The 19,409-nt window shown below is 32.9% G+C and overlaps 1 pseudogene; it reads right to left on the bottom strand.

Annotated features, from left to right (window-relative positions):
• The window catches only part of LOC129743027 (uncharacterized), a 42,368-nt pseudogene extending 24,634 nt beyond the window's left edge, over positions 1 to 17,734 (bottom strand).
• Between the last annotated feature and the right edge of the window lie 1,675 nt (positions 17,735 to 19,409).

Raw genomic sequence — 19,409 nt, 5'->3', positions numbered from 1 at the left:
ATTAATGTTGAGTATCTTTCTACAGTATATTATCTCAAATCCTACACTGTTATTTCACAAAACGCAGAGTTTTCGCTTAGTGCAAACCGAAGTTTTAGACGACTGTTCCTGCGAATTCGAATGCGACCCTCATTTATTTATTCAATTTATGGACATCGTCTGAGGATAAAGAGCATCTTGGAAGTAAAGAAAAATAGAGGAAAATATAAGTAGCACACGAAACCCCTCGAGGTCTTTTGTCAACTCGAAAGGCTTTTGATAACTGGATTTAAAGTCTCTACGGCCTGTACTGTCGAATAAATTGCAATTTTTAGTTTTATTTTTTCCTAATTTTGCAAATTTCCATGGTATAATGGAACAAATGGATTTTTTTTGGATACATGAACGAAATATCTTTCAATATGTTAAAAGATCGCGTGAAGTAGTCAACTTTGAAAAATAAAAGTATATTCATTTTTCGTTGTATCAAAGATCTAAATACAACAAAATTTAAAATTAGAATAAATTATGTAGTAATATTTTTTTTAAATATTTACCATCCCTCAAACAGTCTTTACAAGCACTCGAATGAAAGTAGGTTTTTCAGACCACTTTTTTGAACTTTTTGTGACCCTTTCATTAAAAAAAATTTAAAAAAATTTCTTGACTTCATTATGCAGACCATAACTTTAGCTTTCATATGCATAAGATAGATATTTTTTGAGTAAGTAATACATGAACTGCAATAATTTTTCTGATGCAAGTTTTTCGGATTTATTTCTTTCATACTGAATATCGAGAAAACTAGTAGCTGTGCTAGTAGCTTCAGGTATATATAATGTTCTAAACATATTTAACTGTAACGTCAGGTTTCTATTGATATAAAATTTATATGAAACTAGTTAAATTCAAAGGACTTAGATAGATTGTCACTCTAAGTCAGAGAAGGGAGTTTTTTTGTCCAGGATCCCAGGGTCCGTCCATTAAAAAGTAAAGATTAAAGAACTTTTGAATTCAATTAGGGTCCCCGAAGAAGGGTCTAACACTTTCATAAAATCGATTTTTATATTTTTTTAATTTTCTTATTGTAAAACATTTCAAGAATGTTGTGTCAAAATTTCAAGTCAATTGAAGCAAAACTGTAGAAATTATAGGCCTTTATCTCCTTCTATGTAATACTGCAAGAAAGCAAAAGCAGAAACTTCAAACGCGTTTTTCTCGAAAGCACATTTTTAAAGTTCGTGGACATCGTCATTTGAAAACTACTTATCCGATTCTTTTCAAATTTGGAACATATTTTCTACATATAAAATACCAGACCCCAACGTATTTCTTTCTCTTTTTTTTTTACTTTGGGGAGATTTTACAGATAAAAAATGAAGGATTTTTTCATGAAAAATCGTAGTTTTTACTTCAAACAGCCACAAAAATTTCATAAAATTTTTTTTAAGTTAAATAAAATCGTTGGGGTCCAGAAAAACATCTATTAAAAATATTTTGCTCTGATTTTTTGACTTCAGATGATTCTGTGCTGAGATACAGTGTCCACCGCAAATCTTGTTTTCTAAAAGGCATCCTCGAAAGTGCTCAGTCACCGGCTCATTTTTCAATATTTTTCTTCGAAAAAATTACTAAATGTTCTTTTAACAATGCTTTGTATAATGCAAAAAATTTGAATACATTTGTTTGAAACATAGCTCTAGAAAAAAATCGTGAAAATGGTGTTTTTTTTTACCCGTTAGATTATTGAGCTTGTAGACTGTATATGAAAAAATACAACACTTTGCTTTGAGAACTACTTCTGAACTTATTGGTGAAAATCATGAAATTTGTTTACATAGGGGAGATGAGGGCATAACGAGCACCCGAGGCATAATGAGAAGTCCATTTTTCTACATAAGTACGTATTTTCTTAAACAAATTTTCATGAGGACTTGTTTCGTACTACCTATAGTATTAATTTTTCACCAAAAAAGAAATATCCTTTTCATATTTACAGAAATATTAAATAATAACCAGCAAGGTTCTCAAGTGACGAAAATATTATAATTTTTGAGCACCACCAAATAAGCTTTTATGACCTTTAAATCATCTTGATCTGAAATGTACGCACTGCAACATGATCTACACATTGTTTTTCAATTTTCAGCATCATAAAATTTTTGATTTTTCACTTTAATCAATTGTAAAACGCGTGTTTACTTTAATTTGTTCACTAGAGGCGAACAGAGCACTTTCAATGAAGGCATATTGAGCATTTTCTGCCGGGGAATCCTGCAGCGAATTCGACTCGATGAAGTCAATTGACTAATAGAGCTACAGCTTAACTTGTATCGTCTGTTGATTTGGCCTATTGGTAAGGTGTCGGAGAGGTAATCAGTAGACTCGAGTTCGATTCCTGTTCGAGGGGATTTTTTTTTGCACATACCATTCATGATTGATTTTTTTTTATTGTTACATTATACGGCTAATAGCATCAAAGCATCATTCGCCAAACAAAACACCAGAAACATAATGTATGAGCGTGTGTTAATTCTTTGAATTCTACAAACAGACCTAGATTATTTTGTTTTTGCTTTGTTTGATGAATCTACGCCTCACCGTTTAGTGCAATCATGATCATGAATGATAAAAGAAGAAAAAAAAATCACCTCCACCAGGAATCGAACTCGAGCCTACTGATTACCTCTCAGACATCTTACCAATAGGCCAAATCGTCAGACGATTCAAGTCAAGCTGTAGCTCTATTAGTCAGTTGACTTCATCGAGTCAAATTTGCTGCTAGAATCCCCGGCAGAAAACGCTCATTCCCAAGTAACCAAAAGTTCCATAAAACGGTCTCTTAAAAGCTTACTCAGCCCTGTTTTAAGGCTGTATAGCATTCTACTAAGCTTGAAATTTAAGTTCTTATCGATACTTTCAAGTTCCATAGTCAAAGCTGAGTAGAAGGCTATTCAGCCAATGCATGAGTATTTGTAAAAAAAAAACAAAAAAATCAATTTTCTCTAGCTTCCCCTTATTTACATATAATTCAATTTATGTTTCATAAATATTCCTACTTTTAATAAATTCTATACTTACTTGAAAAACTTCTTTGTTGTAAGATTTGAACCCGGATCCGTCAGATGAGAGCTGAACACTTTACCTTTGAACCATAGGCGGTGCTTAGTTTTTTCGATTTCAAAACATCCATTTGAATTATTTTTAGAATTTACCTTTTCATAGTAGGCAGCACAATGAAAAATGTAAACATTTGTATTTCACAGAACGGTGCATCAAAAAGTTTCATGGTGGATCTGACAACAGTGAATGTGAGTTTCTAAGAGTTTGAGTACGTTTTTAATTATTAAACTTTCTTCTGAATTTTCAGCACAAAAATAAGTCGAAATAATATTATGAACCCGAAAGCTGGAAGTCAAGTTAAAACTTGAATAGCAGAAATACGGATAACATTCCCAAGACGAGAAAATTTGTTCATGTACTTCCGGTTGCAAAAATTTACCCTCAACGCCAGCCGATAGTGACGATGCTCCAGGTGCTGAAGGAGCTGCTGTAAGAGCTAGCCTCCCACAGAGAAGAGTACACTGAAGAATCGGAATCTATTTTTAGCCGGGAATATGACACATTGTTGTATTATTCCCTATTTCTGAATCTCAAGCAAGATTAAGGCTGTTAGATACGAGTGAAATATGTAAAATAAATTTGAATAAACTTACGGTACGAATATTGTACACAGCAAAAAAAGTATTGCTATATTACATCAAATACCTGCACATAACTTGAGTCGCAAATGGTACCTAATTTTACATTGTCTTGATGTACCCGGCTGTTTGGAGACAAATAATTTGTTTCGTACCGCTGATCCATATGGGCCAAATTTCCTAAAAATGGAAAAATAATGAAATTTGCTTTGAAGCAGTGGGTTTGCTTATATTTTCAATTAATTTTGGAAGTACTTACAAGCCAAACAAATACAGCTGAGGTCCATAATCCGTTTCTATATTTTTGAAATGAAATCAAATTCCAACGTCAACAAAGGAAAACATTGACTACTTGATGCGATATTACATAGAAGGTTAGGATATTACACTTCACGACGTATTCACGTTGTGTACATCATTTAGATGTATTATTGAAACAGAAATACGTAATCCCCAGAAATTACATCGTCCATCGTTACATTATTTTTTGCTGTGTAGCTCAATTTTGTCTCTTAATTTAGACTAAATCAATTGATTTATTTAAAGACATGGACGCTTTGATAGTCAAGTTTTAAAGGATTTTTTCTTAATGAAAACCTCTGTTGAAAATGCAGATTTTTATCTTTTTATACAAGCAAAGAATTGCGATATCCTTAAAAATCACGTTCAATTTTATATATTGTCCTTATTACCAGCGACAGTGTTAAATTTTTTTAGATACGAATATTGTAAAAATTTTAAAACAATGTGAAATTTATTTTTAAAATAATCTTTAAGATTTATGTCATCTTTCCATTTTGATCAAAACAGTTGATTTGTTTGTGGGTCAATTCATTTTTCGTATATTGGTAACTCTGATTTTCTGTTATTCACTCTTGTGAGAAGTTTTAACGCTTACGTTTGCATTGTAGTTCTTGGTTCAAAAGGTTCATAACATGTTCTGCATGGAACCAAAAAGTTCGTAAGAAGTTCTTCATGAAACCAAAAAATTCGTTAGAAGTTCGTAACGAAACACGATAGACCAAATTGAATCTTGGATTTTTTAAGGTACTTGGGACGCACAAAAATGTTCTCTGCTACTTGTTTAGACTTTTTATGTTCGTTCAGAAGTCCAATTCAAGCACTTTTTTTCATTTCTCTCGAGGTCCCAAATGTGAACTTTTAATACGCAAGATTAAGTATCTATGCGACTTTTGGTTACTTGGGTTATGCCTTCATTAATGGTGCTCATACTGCCTCGGGGGGTTTCTCATTATGCCTCTACAGTGACTGTTTTTCAGCTTTCGGCAAAATTTTTTAAAATGCATTTTTAAACGTTTTTATCTACTTTTTCAAGTTTCATCCAATTAGGCAATAGACTATTTGAGTGTCTGAACACGAAACAATGATGTAATTCACATATTACAGCTGTTCTCTATGGTAAAATAGGCGTTTTCCTTAAGGTGGCCATTATGCCCCCATCTCCCCTATGCAAAATTAAGTGACTGACTATAAAATGGTTTTTTTCTCTTTTGTAGCTTGAAATCCACTTCCACGAGTTTAAATCGACAGAATTTTGATTTTAATCGTGTAGAACGATGTTTCTCCTTCCTTATTAAACCAACAATTTCCCGGTGAGAACTGTTGGCTCGCAAAACGTGTGGGTTCTTAATTATTGATGAATTCAAATCGACCATCTCTTATATGTTTCCAAAGCTTTAGAAAAAAAAAACCAGAACCTTGTCACGCCTCGTTTTGAGGAAGTGAACTGAATCAAACTAGAATATGCATATGGCTGGCAGGCAAGCAAAGAAGCATATCAAATCGGTTCCAAAAACCACTTTTCGATGATGACGTGTAAAGCATCATTTTAGCTTCCTCCGCATTTCTAGAACTAACTGAAGCCTTGAGGGTGCTGCTCTTCGGAAAGTCTCGGAAGCCTCAGGTAGACGGATTTCTTTCCTTCTCATTTCGCTCATGATGAGCACCGGCAGCTGCTATGCATATATCGAACAATCGATAAAATGATTGATTTAGAAAAAAAATTGTGAATCGGTGATAAACATTTCATATTACCGTAACTGATTTATGTCCATGGCGTTGATTTGAATAAATATGAATAAAATATTCTCAAATCGATAAAAAAGAGATATGATTTAAATGACAGATGATGATGAAAAAAGTAATAAAACATCAGAAGCTGCAGAATGAAAAAAAAAACACGTTAATAACGCTCAACTACTCAACTTTTGTCATTAGGCGCAGCCATAGCTTAAACCCTCTTTAAAGCATCATTCAGTCAAAAAAGTTCTGTGTTTTAACGAGAAAAAAAATTACTTCCTGAGATTTTACCCAAGAATTTAGTGTCGGTTTTCTATGATGCCTTTTCCATTAATTTCATTCAGAAGTCATGTCAAATTGCGTCTTTTTTATATTTTACTTTAGAAGTTAAATTACGAACTTTATCATATTTTAAAATTAAAAAATGATCATCCAAAATTTATATTGACAAAATGAATTGAATTTTGGAAAAAATAGTTCAAAATTTTAAAATTCTATGAAATCTGTCAATGGTTCTTAAATTCTGTGTTCTGTGACATGGATTCTGTGACGAAAATTGGCCCAAAACTTTGTGAAATTAAAGATTTTTCTGTGATTTTGGCAGCCTTGCATTCAGTACATCCCGTTGACGGAAATTTTTCTCAACGAATTCATGCAGTAGAGGGTTAACTTTGACGTCATTCTGATCACACTTCTAGTGGAACTAACTCATTATTTATCGAAAGAAAGTTTTTAATTTGACGGAAAGACAGTCGTACGGGAAAAGGGGTAAAATAAACACCCTCTCTCGACAAAAGCATGCATTTTTCCAAATAACTGTTTTGCCTCCGGCAGTATCTAATCTATAATCGCCCTAGGCTTGAGACCTTTCGTTTTAAGAAACTATATGCCGTTCATGAATTGAAACTAGTTTCCAAATGTAAATTTAGATTTGCAATTCAATCAACATTTTGTATAGAAACTCAAAACTTGACATTCAAAAACACTACCTCGTATTTAGAGTAGGTTTTTGTTAAATAGTGTAACTAGACAAGTTCAGAGTTTAAAGTCAACCATATTAATTTCAAAATTTATTCAAAGAATACTAACTTTATACACCAACAAGTTGGTAGCCATGTAACATGTTACAGATGTTTACCACTCACGATGATCATCAGAATAACTAACAAAAAAAATTTAAAACCTTGTATCTTCTACTTGATTACTAATAGTTTTGGTTTGAAAAATAACGTTGATGTCATTTCAAATTTAAGCTGATATGAAATAATCCCGAAGAATCCAACTTCTGTCTCAATTTTTTTTTGTGTTTCTTGTTATTCTATGTGCTCAGCATCACATTTAAAAAGATTTGGATAAATTATATAAAGCCACAAAATTTACATGCCTCCGAGGTGCAAAGTGCTTAAAGCTAATTTTGACTAATTTTCGTGCCCTGATTCTAAATGTGCATCAGTTTTATCAGGTTTTGTTTTATAAATTACTTTTGAATTTTTTATTTTAAACCTTTAAGAATCTGTTTTTTTTTTTTTTGACAAAACTTGAAAACAAAATCACTATATTAAGTTAAGTAAGTTTTCAGTTTGTTTGGTTTACACAATTACCGAATTACTATAGAAGTTTGAACAAAATTGAACTTAAGATATATGTTTAAGCTCAAATCTAAGAGTTATGCAGGTTTCAACAAATTTGTTTTAAGGAAATAATTCTTTTTAAAGTTTCTTAAGTAATGTTCGAAATACTTTTTATGATATTTTTACTTATTTTAAAAAATCTTAGAATTTAACTTTTTAGATCATGCATTATCTTCATCAAAATATTTTACCTTAATTCAATTTAGTAAATATAATAATCAAATTCAGAATCAGATGATTTGTAAAGTTAGGCTTTGTTAGTTCGTCAGTTATCAATGTTTGATTTCACTTGAAATTGATACATTTTAAAACATAACTCCAAATCAAAAATATTAAAAGTGTAATACGAAATTTTATAAAAAAAAATCGAGTTCAAGATACTAGAATCTACCAGATCAATCATTGAATCATTGTCAAAAAAATGCTGTTCCCAAAATGCATGTTGAGTTACCATCGTGTCAGCATCCCAGTGAATATTAAAAATACATTTATTATTCATCTTATCAAGGCCGGGCCTACTGTGCAGTATTGGACGCAGAGACAACTGGAACCAGGGGAGGAAGAAACGTGGACAACAGTACCATACGTTCCCATGTTTATTTGAAATTTATTTGTTGGGAGCATAGATGCTAAGATAGGAGTCTTTGGTGTTGGGCCTTGCGATTCTTCCTTCAGGGGATGGAAATGAGGTTTTCCTACGTAGAGTCCAAAATTTAACAATACAATTATTAAAGAAAATCCTTTAACCAATATACACTGTTTAATTCTGGATTCTTGAATCTTCATCTCAGGTCATCAACCATGGTTATAGCGCCATTGCTCGCTTATGAAAAGATTTGAAAAAGCAGATAAATTAATAATACAGCACCGAAATCCTTAGATTATTTTCATTCTGAATGATTTCCGCTCCAAAAGGAATTCATACACGTATGAACACACATTTTTCTCCCCCACACACAATTATTAAATGAAGGCAATTATTTCAAAACCAAAACTAAAGATTATTTAAGATGAAAATATGACTAGAATCAAATGTTATATAAGTTTTGAAACAGAGTATTTGCATGCTATTAAACACAGGAGTTATTAATTTCTATAAAACTATATCACTTAAAAATCATCAAACTTAGGGAAAAATGAAATCTAAAAGCTCTTTCTGTGAATAAAACAATAAACAATGTGTTCTTACGCACTGAATTCATTTTTTAGCCTGGTTTACCTGCATGATGATCTGCCATGCAGGAGAAAAACTTAAAAATATGCAAGTGTTTTCAGACCCTCTAGAGAAACCCATTCATACAAATCAGTAATTCTTTAATTTTCGATTCTAGGTAGTTGCCTCATAATTGATTTGTTCGGCTACTATGTACGAATCCTAATCGATTCTTAGCAAAACCATTTGATATAAAACTGATATACAAGCAAACCTTTAATATCAAAAACATAAACTTATTAAAAATCTATTCCAATTCTGATATAAATTAAGATTTTTCGTTGTTCATTCGTTTTCAGGGACATAACCATAGATAACTGTTTAGGAATTAATATTCAACTATTACTGCTACGGTTCAAAATATTTTCTGGCTTCCCTAAAGGACATTTCTGAATCTTTAATATTAGCGATTTATTTTCCAATTTTTTGAAAACCGGTTTGACTCTAAAAATAAAGATAAATCTTTTATTTGCTTCAAAAATCCTCGAAATTTAGTATGATAATGCATGGTTCATCAGTTTCTGGGTTTTAAAATGAAAATTCTGAATTTCAGAACTAAGAATTGGGATATTGAAACTCATTAGACAAAATTTTTAATCTGATATAAGTTTTATTTCAAATAGATCAAAATTTTAATTTTGCACCTGACACTGATTAAGATGTGAAAATTTTTTGCAATGCATAAGTATTAAAAGATTTAAGGACAAAATTTTGGTAGATTGCAAAAGTTTACTATCCTACGATTTTTTGACTCCTTTGTTCTTAAATAAAAAAAAACAAAATACTTTTTTATTCCAATTTTGACCAGATAAGAAAAATTTAAATTTACTTTAAGTTTGACATTATAAACTTTTTTTTAACTTTTTGATTAATAAATATGGAAATTATCCATCTGATTGCTTTTTTTTTCCATCCAAGCAATCATTGATGCTAAAAGTCGTCGCCAAAGTTCCAGGTCGGTCATTTCTTTCGGATTCCGTAACAATTTTAAATCGGGAGCAAACTAGTCCATCTCATCGAAGCACAGTATGAGGCATTTTCGTGCAAGGTCTTGCACGACGGTGTCTTGTCCGAACCAATCCCGGTAACTGCTGGAGTGAGACAAGGATGTATTCTATCACCGCTACTTTTTCTAATCGTAATGGATGAGATTCTGATTGGATCGATTGACTGTGCACCGAACCGAGGATTGCCGTGGAATCCTTCAACAATGGAGCAACTGAACGACCTTGACCTGGCTGACGATATTGTTTTGCTCGCCCAAACACAACCTGATATGCAGAGCAAACTCGACGACCTCACCGAAAGTTCCAAGGCAGCAGGTCTCAAAGTCAATGTCGGAAAGACCAAGTCGACGGAGATCAACACAGGAAATCCCTCCAGTCTCATGGTAGCTGGGCAACAATTTGAGAAAGTGGAGTGCTTCCGGTATCTTGGTAGCCAGATTACACCTGATGGTGGTACCAGAAAAGACATCGAAACACGGATCAGAAAGGCCCGATTTGCGTTTGCGAGTCTCCGAAACATCTGGCGGTCACGCCAGATCTCTCTACGAACCAAACTGGATCTCGAATGAGGAACTACATCGCCGGTGTCATCAAAAGGCGCTAGAAATCGAGATTCGGGAACGTAAGTGGAGATGGATTGGGCACACGCTGCGAAGAGATGAAAACGAGATTTGCAGAGAGGCGCTAGATTGGAATCCAGAAGGTCATCGAAGAAGAGGCAGACCCAGAAATTCGTGGCGGCGAAGCCTAGCCGCTGAAATCCGAACTGTCGACGAGAATCTTGACTGGGACCAGGTGAAGACGCTGGCTCCGGATCGTCAACAGTGGAGGTCTTTTACCACGGCCCTATGCACCGGAGGATCGGCGCGGGATCATTAAGTAAGTAAGTAAGTAAGCAATCATTGAAAATAATGACAATCTCGAAACATACATTTGCATCATAACGTGGTAATTCGAAATTCAACAAATTTTTAATCGGACTCCACTAATTGATAAGCCTTCTAACACGACCATCACACACATTCCTTGGGTCCTCAAGTCCTCATACATGTTTACAACAGCATCATGAACTGTTGAGATAGCAAATGATTATTAAAATGTGAAATTTTCTTCTCAGACACCCCGCCTGAGTCTCCAAAAATATAAACTAATCAAAGGCTCGTGTACGTGTTTGAAAACTTTAGCTTTGCTCCAGCTTTGTAATATTGTAGAGAAAAAAAAACAACGATAATTAACGAAAAAAAATTGGAACGCTCTCATCCAGTTGATTGTTGGTGACAAGAACATTTTTCATTCTGAGATGTTCGTAAACCATTCCAGATTAGAGACACCTTTCCACAAAATCTGACAACGCCGAATCACAAATCTTCACTAAATCACTATAGGGGAAGAAGGGGCATAATGCTCACGTTAAGAAGAAAGCCTTCGAAAAGATTAACTTTAATTTTCGATTGTGTTTGAAAGTTTGGTTTATTTTTCGTCAAAATCTGATAGTTAGAATAACTGGAAGGTTAAAAAAGGCCACAAATTTAATGAAGTTTGAAGAGTAGGTTGAAAATTGGATTTCAGATTCAGTAGGGGCATAATGCGCATATGTGTGTACCCAATCGCGCCGTTTAACCTTTAATAAGTGTTTATTGATTCTAGTGTCTCCGAAAGTGTTTGCCAGGTAAAAATACTTCTATTCTACTTCACAGATGGAAAAATGTATTGCTACGCACAGTGCTGCCAGATTCACTGAAAATCTTGTGAATATTTAATTTAATTAAATTTAGGTATTTTAAATATATTCGTTTATATTCAAGTTATGTTTTCAAATACAACTTATAAATATCTTTAAAATTGTTGTGATGAAACTGCATATAAATTTAAACAAATATGAAACTTGCTTAAAGATAAACAGAAATGGCGCGCTTTGCCCTACCTAGACATGTTTATTAAAAGTCATTCAAAATAACATAAAAAATAATTTAATAAAGAAATTTTTCGTTTTCTGATGATTTTCGAGACCAACGTTCATCATTGTAACAGATGTCAGGTAATGTTTTTTACTGATGGATGCCGTAATTTCTTACGAAAGTCAAGGCACAAATTGCAAGGAATATGGCCTGAAAAATATTTTAGGGTTTTTTTCTGATTTGTCGCATATTTGATGTTAGTTTTTGTACAAAAGGTTTCTATTCTTGATAAGAAGGGAATAACGAAAAGAATTCTTAAAATAAATGTATATCTAGCTAGATATCGCAGTGGGGCGTTTTGCACACACTGGGCATTATACCCCCAGTTCCCCTACTGAAATACTTTAATTGGATCACTTCAGTTTCACTATAAAGCTGGAACAAATATCAACTTTTTCTCTTGTCAACAATCCCCCCCCCCCCTTCGAAATTTCCAAAAAAACCGAAGGGGGGAATAAATAAAGTTTAAAGTGTTTTATGTCATTTTAGACAATATATTCTAATATCCGAAAGATTACAAGACTAAAATACAAATTTTGGAAGATGGAAGTTTTTTCACCTTTTGTATTCTTGAATTTATTGAATTATTTGATAAAAAAAATAACTTGATTTATGGGTTTTGTGCAATGATTTAGTATGCAAGTTAGTTGCATTCAAGCTTTCGTGCAATTTATTCCAATTTATTTGTTTTTCGCATTATTTTTTATTGTCTCACCCCCTTAAGATGTTCCAATTCCGAGTGACAAAAGAAGGATTTGAAACTTGTTCCAGCCTAATTAACTCTTCAAAAACCTTTAAATTTTATTAAAATTTTTGCAGACGAAGAAAAAAACGCGTGCGGGTCGCGAAATTCAGGGACTATTCCTCCTAACATAATCTTCCTGGAAGCCTTTGAATCTAAATTTCTTATGAGAAAAACATAGTTTCTACCATCTGTCCTTCCCAGGACCCAATATTTCAATTGAAAGCGACTGTATATTCAGAGCTTGAAATTTTGACCTCGATTTATTTTTAAAATTCGAGATACTACAGCGGAGTTTTTCAATCCACCCTCAAATTGAAAATGAAGAAAAGAAATGAAAATTAAGATGAATAGTAAACACCAACTTTTATCATTTCTAAACAATTTAAAATCATGGTTTATTTTAAAAATGATCGGACATTTATTTTAGGATTTCATTTTTTTGTGAAATCTTGTGTACATAAAATATGTAATTATGCTATTTTTGTGCATCAACTCTTTAATTAAGAAGCAGTTACTGCTAAGAATTTATTTTCAAGCCAATTCTAGTTCAGAATGAGAGACATCATTTTGAATAATTTAAAATAGCATTGATTTTAAGCTTTCAAATCCATAATTTTTTGAGTTTTTGTTATTATTATGAGAAAAAATTGTATATTGAAAATTCGTAAAATAAGAAGATTTTATATCACTAAAAAACTATTGAATTCGTTTGTATTTGATACGAGCACTTTCTAATTTTATTAAATATGGCAAAATAATGTTTTAACATACTTTTGCTAAAAAAACCTTCAATTGCTATTTTAAATGGATTTTGATAGAATTTTGGAAACCTATCAAAGAAAGAGAGTAATTCCAGAACCCTTATAAAAGATAATCATGATAAGTGAGAAAATTGTTTAATCGCGAAAAAAAAATCGCCCCCTAGACTTCCACTCCAGGTTCAACTAAATATAAACAGTAGTGTACATAAGTGCGTCTATATTTTTGGGAAAGGTTTTTCACAGAGGGAACCAATACCAAGAAAATTAGCCAACATATTAAAATTGGAATGGAGACGATCGTAGGGTACGAATTTCGATCGTATTATGAAATGGTGAATGGTTTTCGTTATAAATCCTGAAATTGAACCGTCATGGCATAAATTTTTAACCAAGCTTTTTTGCTGGGTTCTTTTTCGTCTCCAAGGGCAAAGCACCAGAAGCAAGGTTAAATTTTGACGTTTGATGTGTGCATATTGACCGTTATTTGTGCATATTTTTTCCGATAGAATCAAACCCAATTAACCGGTTTTCAAAAATAATATCAATAATAAATAATGATCGTAAAAATTTTGGTTTGAAAACTATGAATTCAAAAACTATGCACACGAGGAAATGGTTCTTTAAACAAAATTATCGGTATGAGACTATTGAAGACATTTTTAAAGTTGAGAGTTGACATTCAATCAATCTTTTTTTTTTCAACCAAAAAAAAAACCTGAACAAGTTTAAATTGTTGACCTAGAAATTATCAATTTTTTTACATGATATTTCTTAAGGAAAATTTTGTAGTTGCGCAATATCGACGGTAGATGGCAAAAAAGATCAAACTAATTTAAAAAAAATTCCGTCTGGGTGTCGTGAAAAATCATTCAATCTGAAAGCACAACAACCTTCAAAAACCATTACTCCTCCGGGACAAAAATCATCACTTCCAGGCATCAGATTTCACAAAAGGGGTAAACTTTAAAGCGGCACCTTATCCAAACAAACAGGAAAAATTGAGCCTACAACAGATTTCATTTATTACCCACTCTCCTTGGGAAAAAAATCTTTAATTATTGTTTCATGAGATGGTCCTTAGGAAATCTTTAAAAACTAATATTTTATCTTAAGTGAGCACAAATGGTTCACCACCAATAATGTTCTGCAATTTTCAAATCAGAACACCCAAACGCTGTGATCATTAGTTTTGGGTTAAGTCTTAGTGAGACAAATACCATGTTTTTAAAATACTGTTTTCAAAAAAAGTAGAATAAGTTGCCCTACTTTGGATCCTTTAAGCGGTGGTTTTAAAATAACCTTGTTTTTATTTTAACAGGACGGGAGTTTTAGGTCTTTAAGAAAATTTATTTATAGTTTTTGATTTTATCTGCAAGTATTAATAAGAATATTCAACAAAGGTTTCGCCGTCATCGAAAGATTTGCAGAAATATGGGTGATCAAAATTTCCAATTTTGGTCCTAATGTTCCTGTTTTGGTATTGAACTGGTATCTTTTCTTGGACCTAGAACATAAATTCCTATAAAAAGTTTAATTTGTCGCAAAAAAAAAGAAAATGTAATCTTCAATCAAATATAATCATAAAAGTATATAACAGGTTTTAACAATTGAAAACTCTCAAATTTCTGTTATGAATATCTCAAACATTCCCCGTCAAGCTCTATCAGCAGAACAATAGATGAAACTTTTTTATGTTTACTAATGTTTAGTTTTTATGCGTAAACCTGGAAATAATGTAAGAAATCAATCGTACGTCTCGGTGGTCGAGTGGTAAGCGTGGTAAGACGATAATCGCTGATCCACTGATGGCATGGGTTCGATTCCCATCTCGGTACTGGGTGTTAAATGTTAATCTTAAGTTGTCCACGTCATTTATTCAGTCTGTAAAGCCTAAGTCGGCTAAGACGGTGTATGTCTTTAAAAAAAAAAAAAAAAGAAATGATAAATATTGATTCTGAACTATGCATGGTCCAAATCAAAATTCGCACCTTTGGTGATTGGTTGGTATTGAAACAAAGTTTTGATGATGTCATGCCTAAAAATGGAACATCAAAGTCAAAAGTAGGGGAGAGTGGGGCATGGGGAAACGTGAGCCACTTTTAATATCTCAGATGTGTGTTGAGATAAAAATCTCAAACCAACTGTCATCGTCGTCGCTTTGCGTGAACATATATTCATATATGTTTTTGACTGATATACGCATCATATGCTTTATTTATTTATCAAGCTAAAAAAAGTTACAAAAATTTACTTTCAAAATTAAAAAAACACCCGCTAATTTCATCGATTGGGAACCTAAAGTGCCTAACAAAAATATGCTCATACGCTTATGTTCTTAGATTTGTCATGATCTTTCACGTGGAAAAGGAATTTTTGATGAAACATCAATAAGTCACACAAACGCAACCAATTTGCAAATCATAACTTATGGGGAATCGTGGGCCACACATCTTGAATCATCTATATTTTTATGTTTTATACACATTCAGAACTTAAAATACGTTTTAGCTATCTGTAAAGTTTTCTTATGCCAAATAAGGAGTTATGAAAAATATTTTGTCCATCCTATATAAGAAATTTTGCCAAAACGTTCGCGAGCCAGGTTTTGGAATCTATGCGATCATACACAACTCTCTTTTTTATTTCATCATCTGAAATTGCTTTAAAATAACGAAATGAATTAGGAAATCACAGTTTTGGGTCAACTCATAAACTTTGCATGTTATTTGATCAATTTGGATTTGGTGGCCCACGATTCCCCACCATTTTTCAAAATACAAAAACTATTGCATTTTTTCAAACAGTCAGAATTCGGGGAAAATAACTTATTAAAAATTAAAAAAAAATACCTTATGATACCTTGAAAATGTAGAAAACCATACCATTTTTAATAATCATTTTTTTTATAATAAAGAAGTTAACGAACAACAAAAAAAAGTGGCCCATGATTCCCCACTCTCCCATACCCAATTTTGTAACTCTTCCTAAATTTTCAGGGTTTTTTTCATCGATTTTCTATTAATTTTTGGGAGAAATGCAGTGATAGTTTCTTCCCTTTATACATTGGCTGGGAGAGTAAAAAAAACGTGTTATTCTTTATTCATTCTAAATTCTAAATGTGTTCACTAATTTAGCTGTCCGATTAACCCTTGATAAGGAGGTACCTTTTTAAAAACGATGAAAATTTTTTAGAGTGACTTTTTATGTTTGAAAGCGATATGGTAGATTTCAGGGAGAATAAGTGTTTATTGTGGGTATAGTAGTTTCTTAATCCTATGTTAGCAAAATGACTTATTTACAATTCGCGAGAGTTTAGGACCAAAGTAGGCTACAGGTCCAAAGTAGGAGCACTTACCCTACAGTATAATTCTTTAAAAAACGAGAATTTTTTTATATTGTTGTTGAGCCGTATTGAGGACTCATGCATGGCCGGGAAAATCTGCCAGTTGATTCATAAAGAACAATTTTTACAATTTTAAAAATAATGATGAATTTTAATTGCATTTAAGAACTTTTAATAAAGAAAGCTAAGAACAACCTCCCATTGCTGAATATTCCAAAAATTGCGAATGTGGATCAATGTTCAAGTATCCTAGGAAGGAGTTTTGTTAGTAAGAGAAAGGTATAGACCAGGATCCACTTTGGTAAATGATATGGTCTTGGGTTTATCTACACTTTCTATGCTCCTAGTTATCTCCTATTCTTCTGTTTCTCTCTATGACGCCGGGTTTAAAAAGAATCGATACATATGTACGCGGAAATCTGATCTGAAAGATAATTAAACCTCGATAAAACTTGCCCATGTCCCTTAAACTGAATCCTATGATCCTATGATTCTTTGAATTTATCTTTTTTTTATTTTTACTTTTAAACATAAGGAATTATCTGAATAAGCCTAAATCATAAAAATTATGCAATTCCATTTCTCATTGCAAACTAGTACATACTAAGGCGTCATCTATATTCAATTTTCTGAGGTCTGAGTCTATATAAAAGAATATCAAATAAAAACGAATACAACGATTATGTCGGCTCTGCTGGTGAGATTTTCTTCAATTTACGTTTAATCTGTTTTAATTAAAAAAGCATATAAATTGACTTTCAAATATTTTGATTATATGTAAATTTGACGTAAATTGTCGTAATTTCTAAAATTAAACTAAATCATAAAAATGCAATAGATAAATTGAATGCAATCAACTATTGGGTCCTTGTCAATGCTATCTTTACAGAGAGCCTTTGAATGAAAACAATCTTAACACTTACCATCGACAACAGCTTATCCATCGCATTCATATAGAATCAGCCTGTTGAATGTATCGCTCAAATAAAGTATTTACAGCTCAACGAGCTTTTATGTTCAATCGACGGCTAAAAGGTATTGCGGTATTAAATAAATACGCTTCACTTCCACTTTTCACCTATAGAGACGGAAAATCCTTTGAGTGTTACTTCTGGAGCACTTTGAATTGTTACAAAGCAGCAATTTCGAATAACTTTTCATCCCAGCGACAAAATTTTCCTTCCTTTCAATGCGCCGTCACAAGTAGCCAAAACTTTACACTTTCCATCACTTGATTCGATTAAGAGCACACTTCCGGGCCACAGCAAACTCAAAAGTTTAATCGCATGTTTCTATTGTCGGGTCACCACTTCCGGCACTCAAAATTCACTGACAAAGTTTCGACTTTCCCGCAACTCAAAGGGTAACCAGTAGCAGCAGCAGCAGCTCCGGAACTTCAGAACTCAAACGAAGCGAACGATTTATTTTTTTTTTCTTCCAATTCAAAACTCTCACAAGACTCCTACCCAACTAGAAACCGTCGTGCGTCTGTCTGCCGCTGCCTGACAACCACCGACTAAAGATTCCGTCTGGGCAAGATGTCATTTAAATATTAGCACATAACTTTGGTTCCGCGTGAGATTTGCCAAATGAAAAATCCAGTTCTGTTTTCAGGCTCAAACAAAATAGTCTTCCTCAAATGTTGCAAAGAGTTTTGGAGGATCGGTGGTTCTCAGCATTATCTTCTTTGGAAGGTTGGATGCAGTTTTACCTTTTGGTTTTCGACAATACTTAAAATTGCAAAAAGCAAATGCTTTCGATTTTTCAACTATTAAGTGGTTATTGTAAGATGCCAAAGATGCATCGTTACACAGGAAAACTAAAATTAACAATATTTCAGCAGTCTTTCTTTTTTTTCCAAAACTAACACTGGATCAAGTTCATTGAAATGTTGAATGGTGGAATAAGGTTTTTAGTGATAGTTTCTGCTGTAAAGTATGTATCCAACAACGGTTTAATTTTTTTTATTTCTTCCGCACGGTTTTGGAGCTAATTGTTAACCAATACCTTAATAATCCTTCAACGACAATTAAGGTTTTACATCTAATCAAATCAGTTTTCAGCTTTTATTTTGAAACGTTTGTTAGACAGTTTAAAACCCATGAATTTAAAAAAATTCAAAGTAATTCGAAGAAACTTTAAATGTTGTTAGAGCCTTCCTTTTTTAAAAAATTCAAGTTAATTATGTCCAAAATTTCGTCATATTTCAATAAATAAATTTTTGTACCATCATATCTTTAAATTTAAGTTCTAGATTCAATAAAATCGTTGAAAAATGTATTTAAGGCAACTTGCAATGTCTGAAGAGTGTCGAAGCATTTAAACTTTTTTGACTTTAAGGAACTACTTTTTATCAAATTTATTTATTTTGAAGTCCTTCATTCCGACCATAAACTGAAAATTTTATGCAAAGGATCCATAGATTGTTCTTCAAAACAACTGCCCTCAACTGGCCGGCGCCCGTGGCGTAGAGGATAGCCTTCCAGTCTTCTAAGCCAGGGGGTATGAGATCGAATCTCGGTCACGGCATACATAGTACACTTTCGGTGGGTTTGGAGGTTTTAGCATTTGTAAGATGCTAGCCATCATATCCTCGAAAGATGTACGCTTAGAGTTAAGAAAAAAGGAATCACTTCGAGGAAACATCATGTTTTATTGAGATCCTGTATGTGTTAGTGTTCATTTTACCAAAAAAAAAAGAAAAAAAAATTCGATATGATCTGTTTCATCTATATGACGAATCTACAAGAATGGTTTTTCATGACCAGTGCTCGAAACAGTCACCTCAGTTGCGTGTGAGCACCCGAGCGGGACGGGTCGTTTTTAGCATTTGGTCTGTGAGCCGTTTTCGTAGTGTTCGGGTTAAGAAATTGAATTTTAACGCAGAACATGTCCGAATATTAACTGGTCTGATTGGTTTATAGAGAAGTGCATTTGAAACTAGAAAAGTGATGGGGTTTTAAGGGAAAAGATGGTTTCATTCAGAGCAAGCTCGCGATTGCTCCAGAAAAAAAAATTGAATGTGCTGTGG

The sequence above is a fragment of the Uranotaenia lowii genome, chromosome 2 (assembly GCF_029784155.1).
Source record: "Uranotaenia lowii strain MFRU-FL chromosome 2, ASM2978415v1, whole genome shotgun sequence".
Taxonomy (NCBI): Eukaryota; Metazoa; Arthropoda; class Insecta; order Diptera; family Culicidae; genus Uranotaenia; species Uranotaenia lowii.
This window is presented reverse-complemented; position numbering and strand designations above follow the sequence as displayed.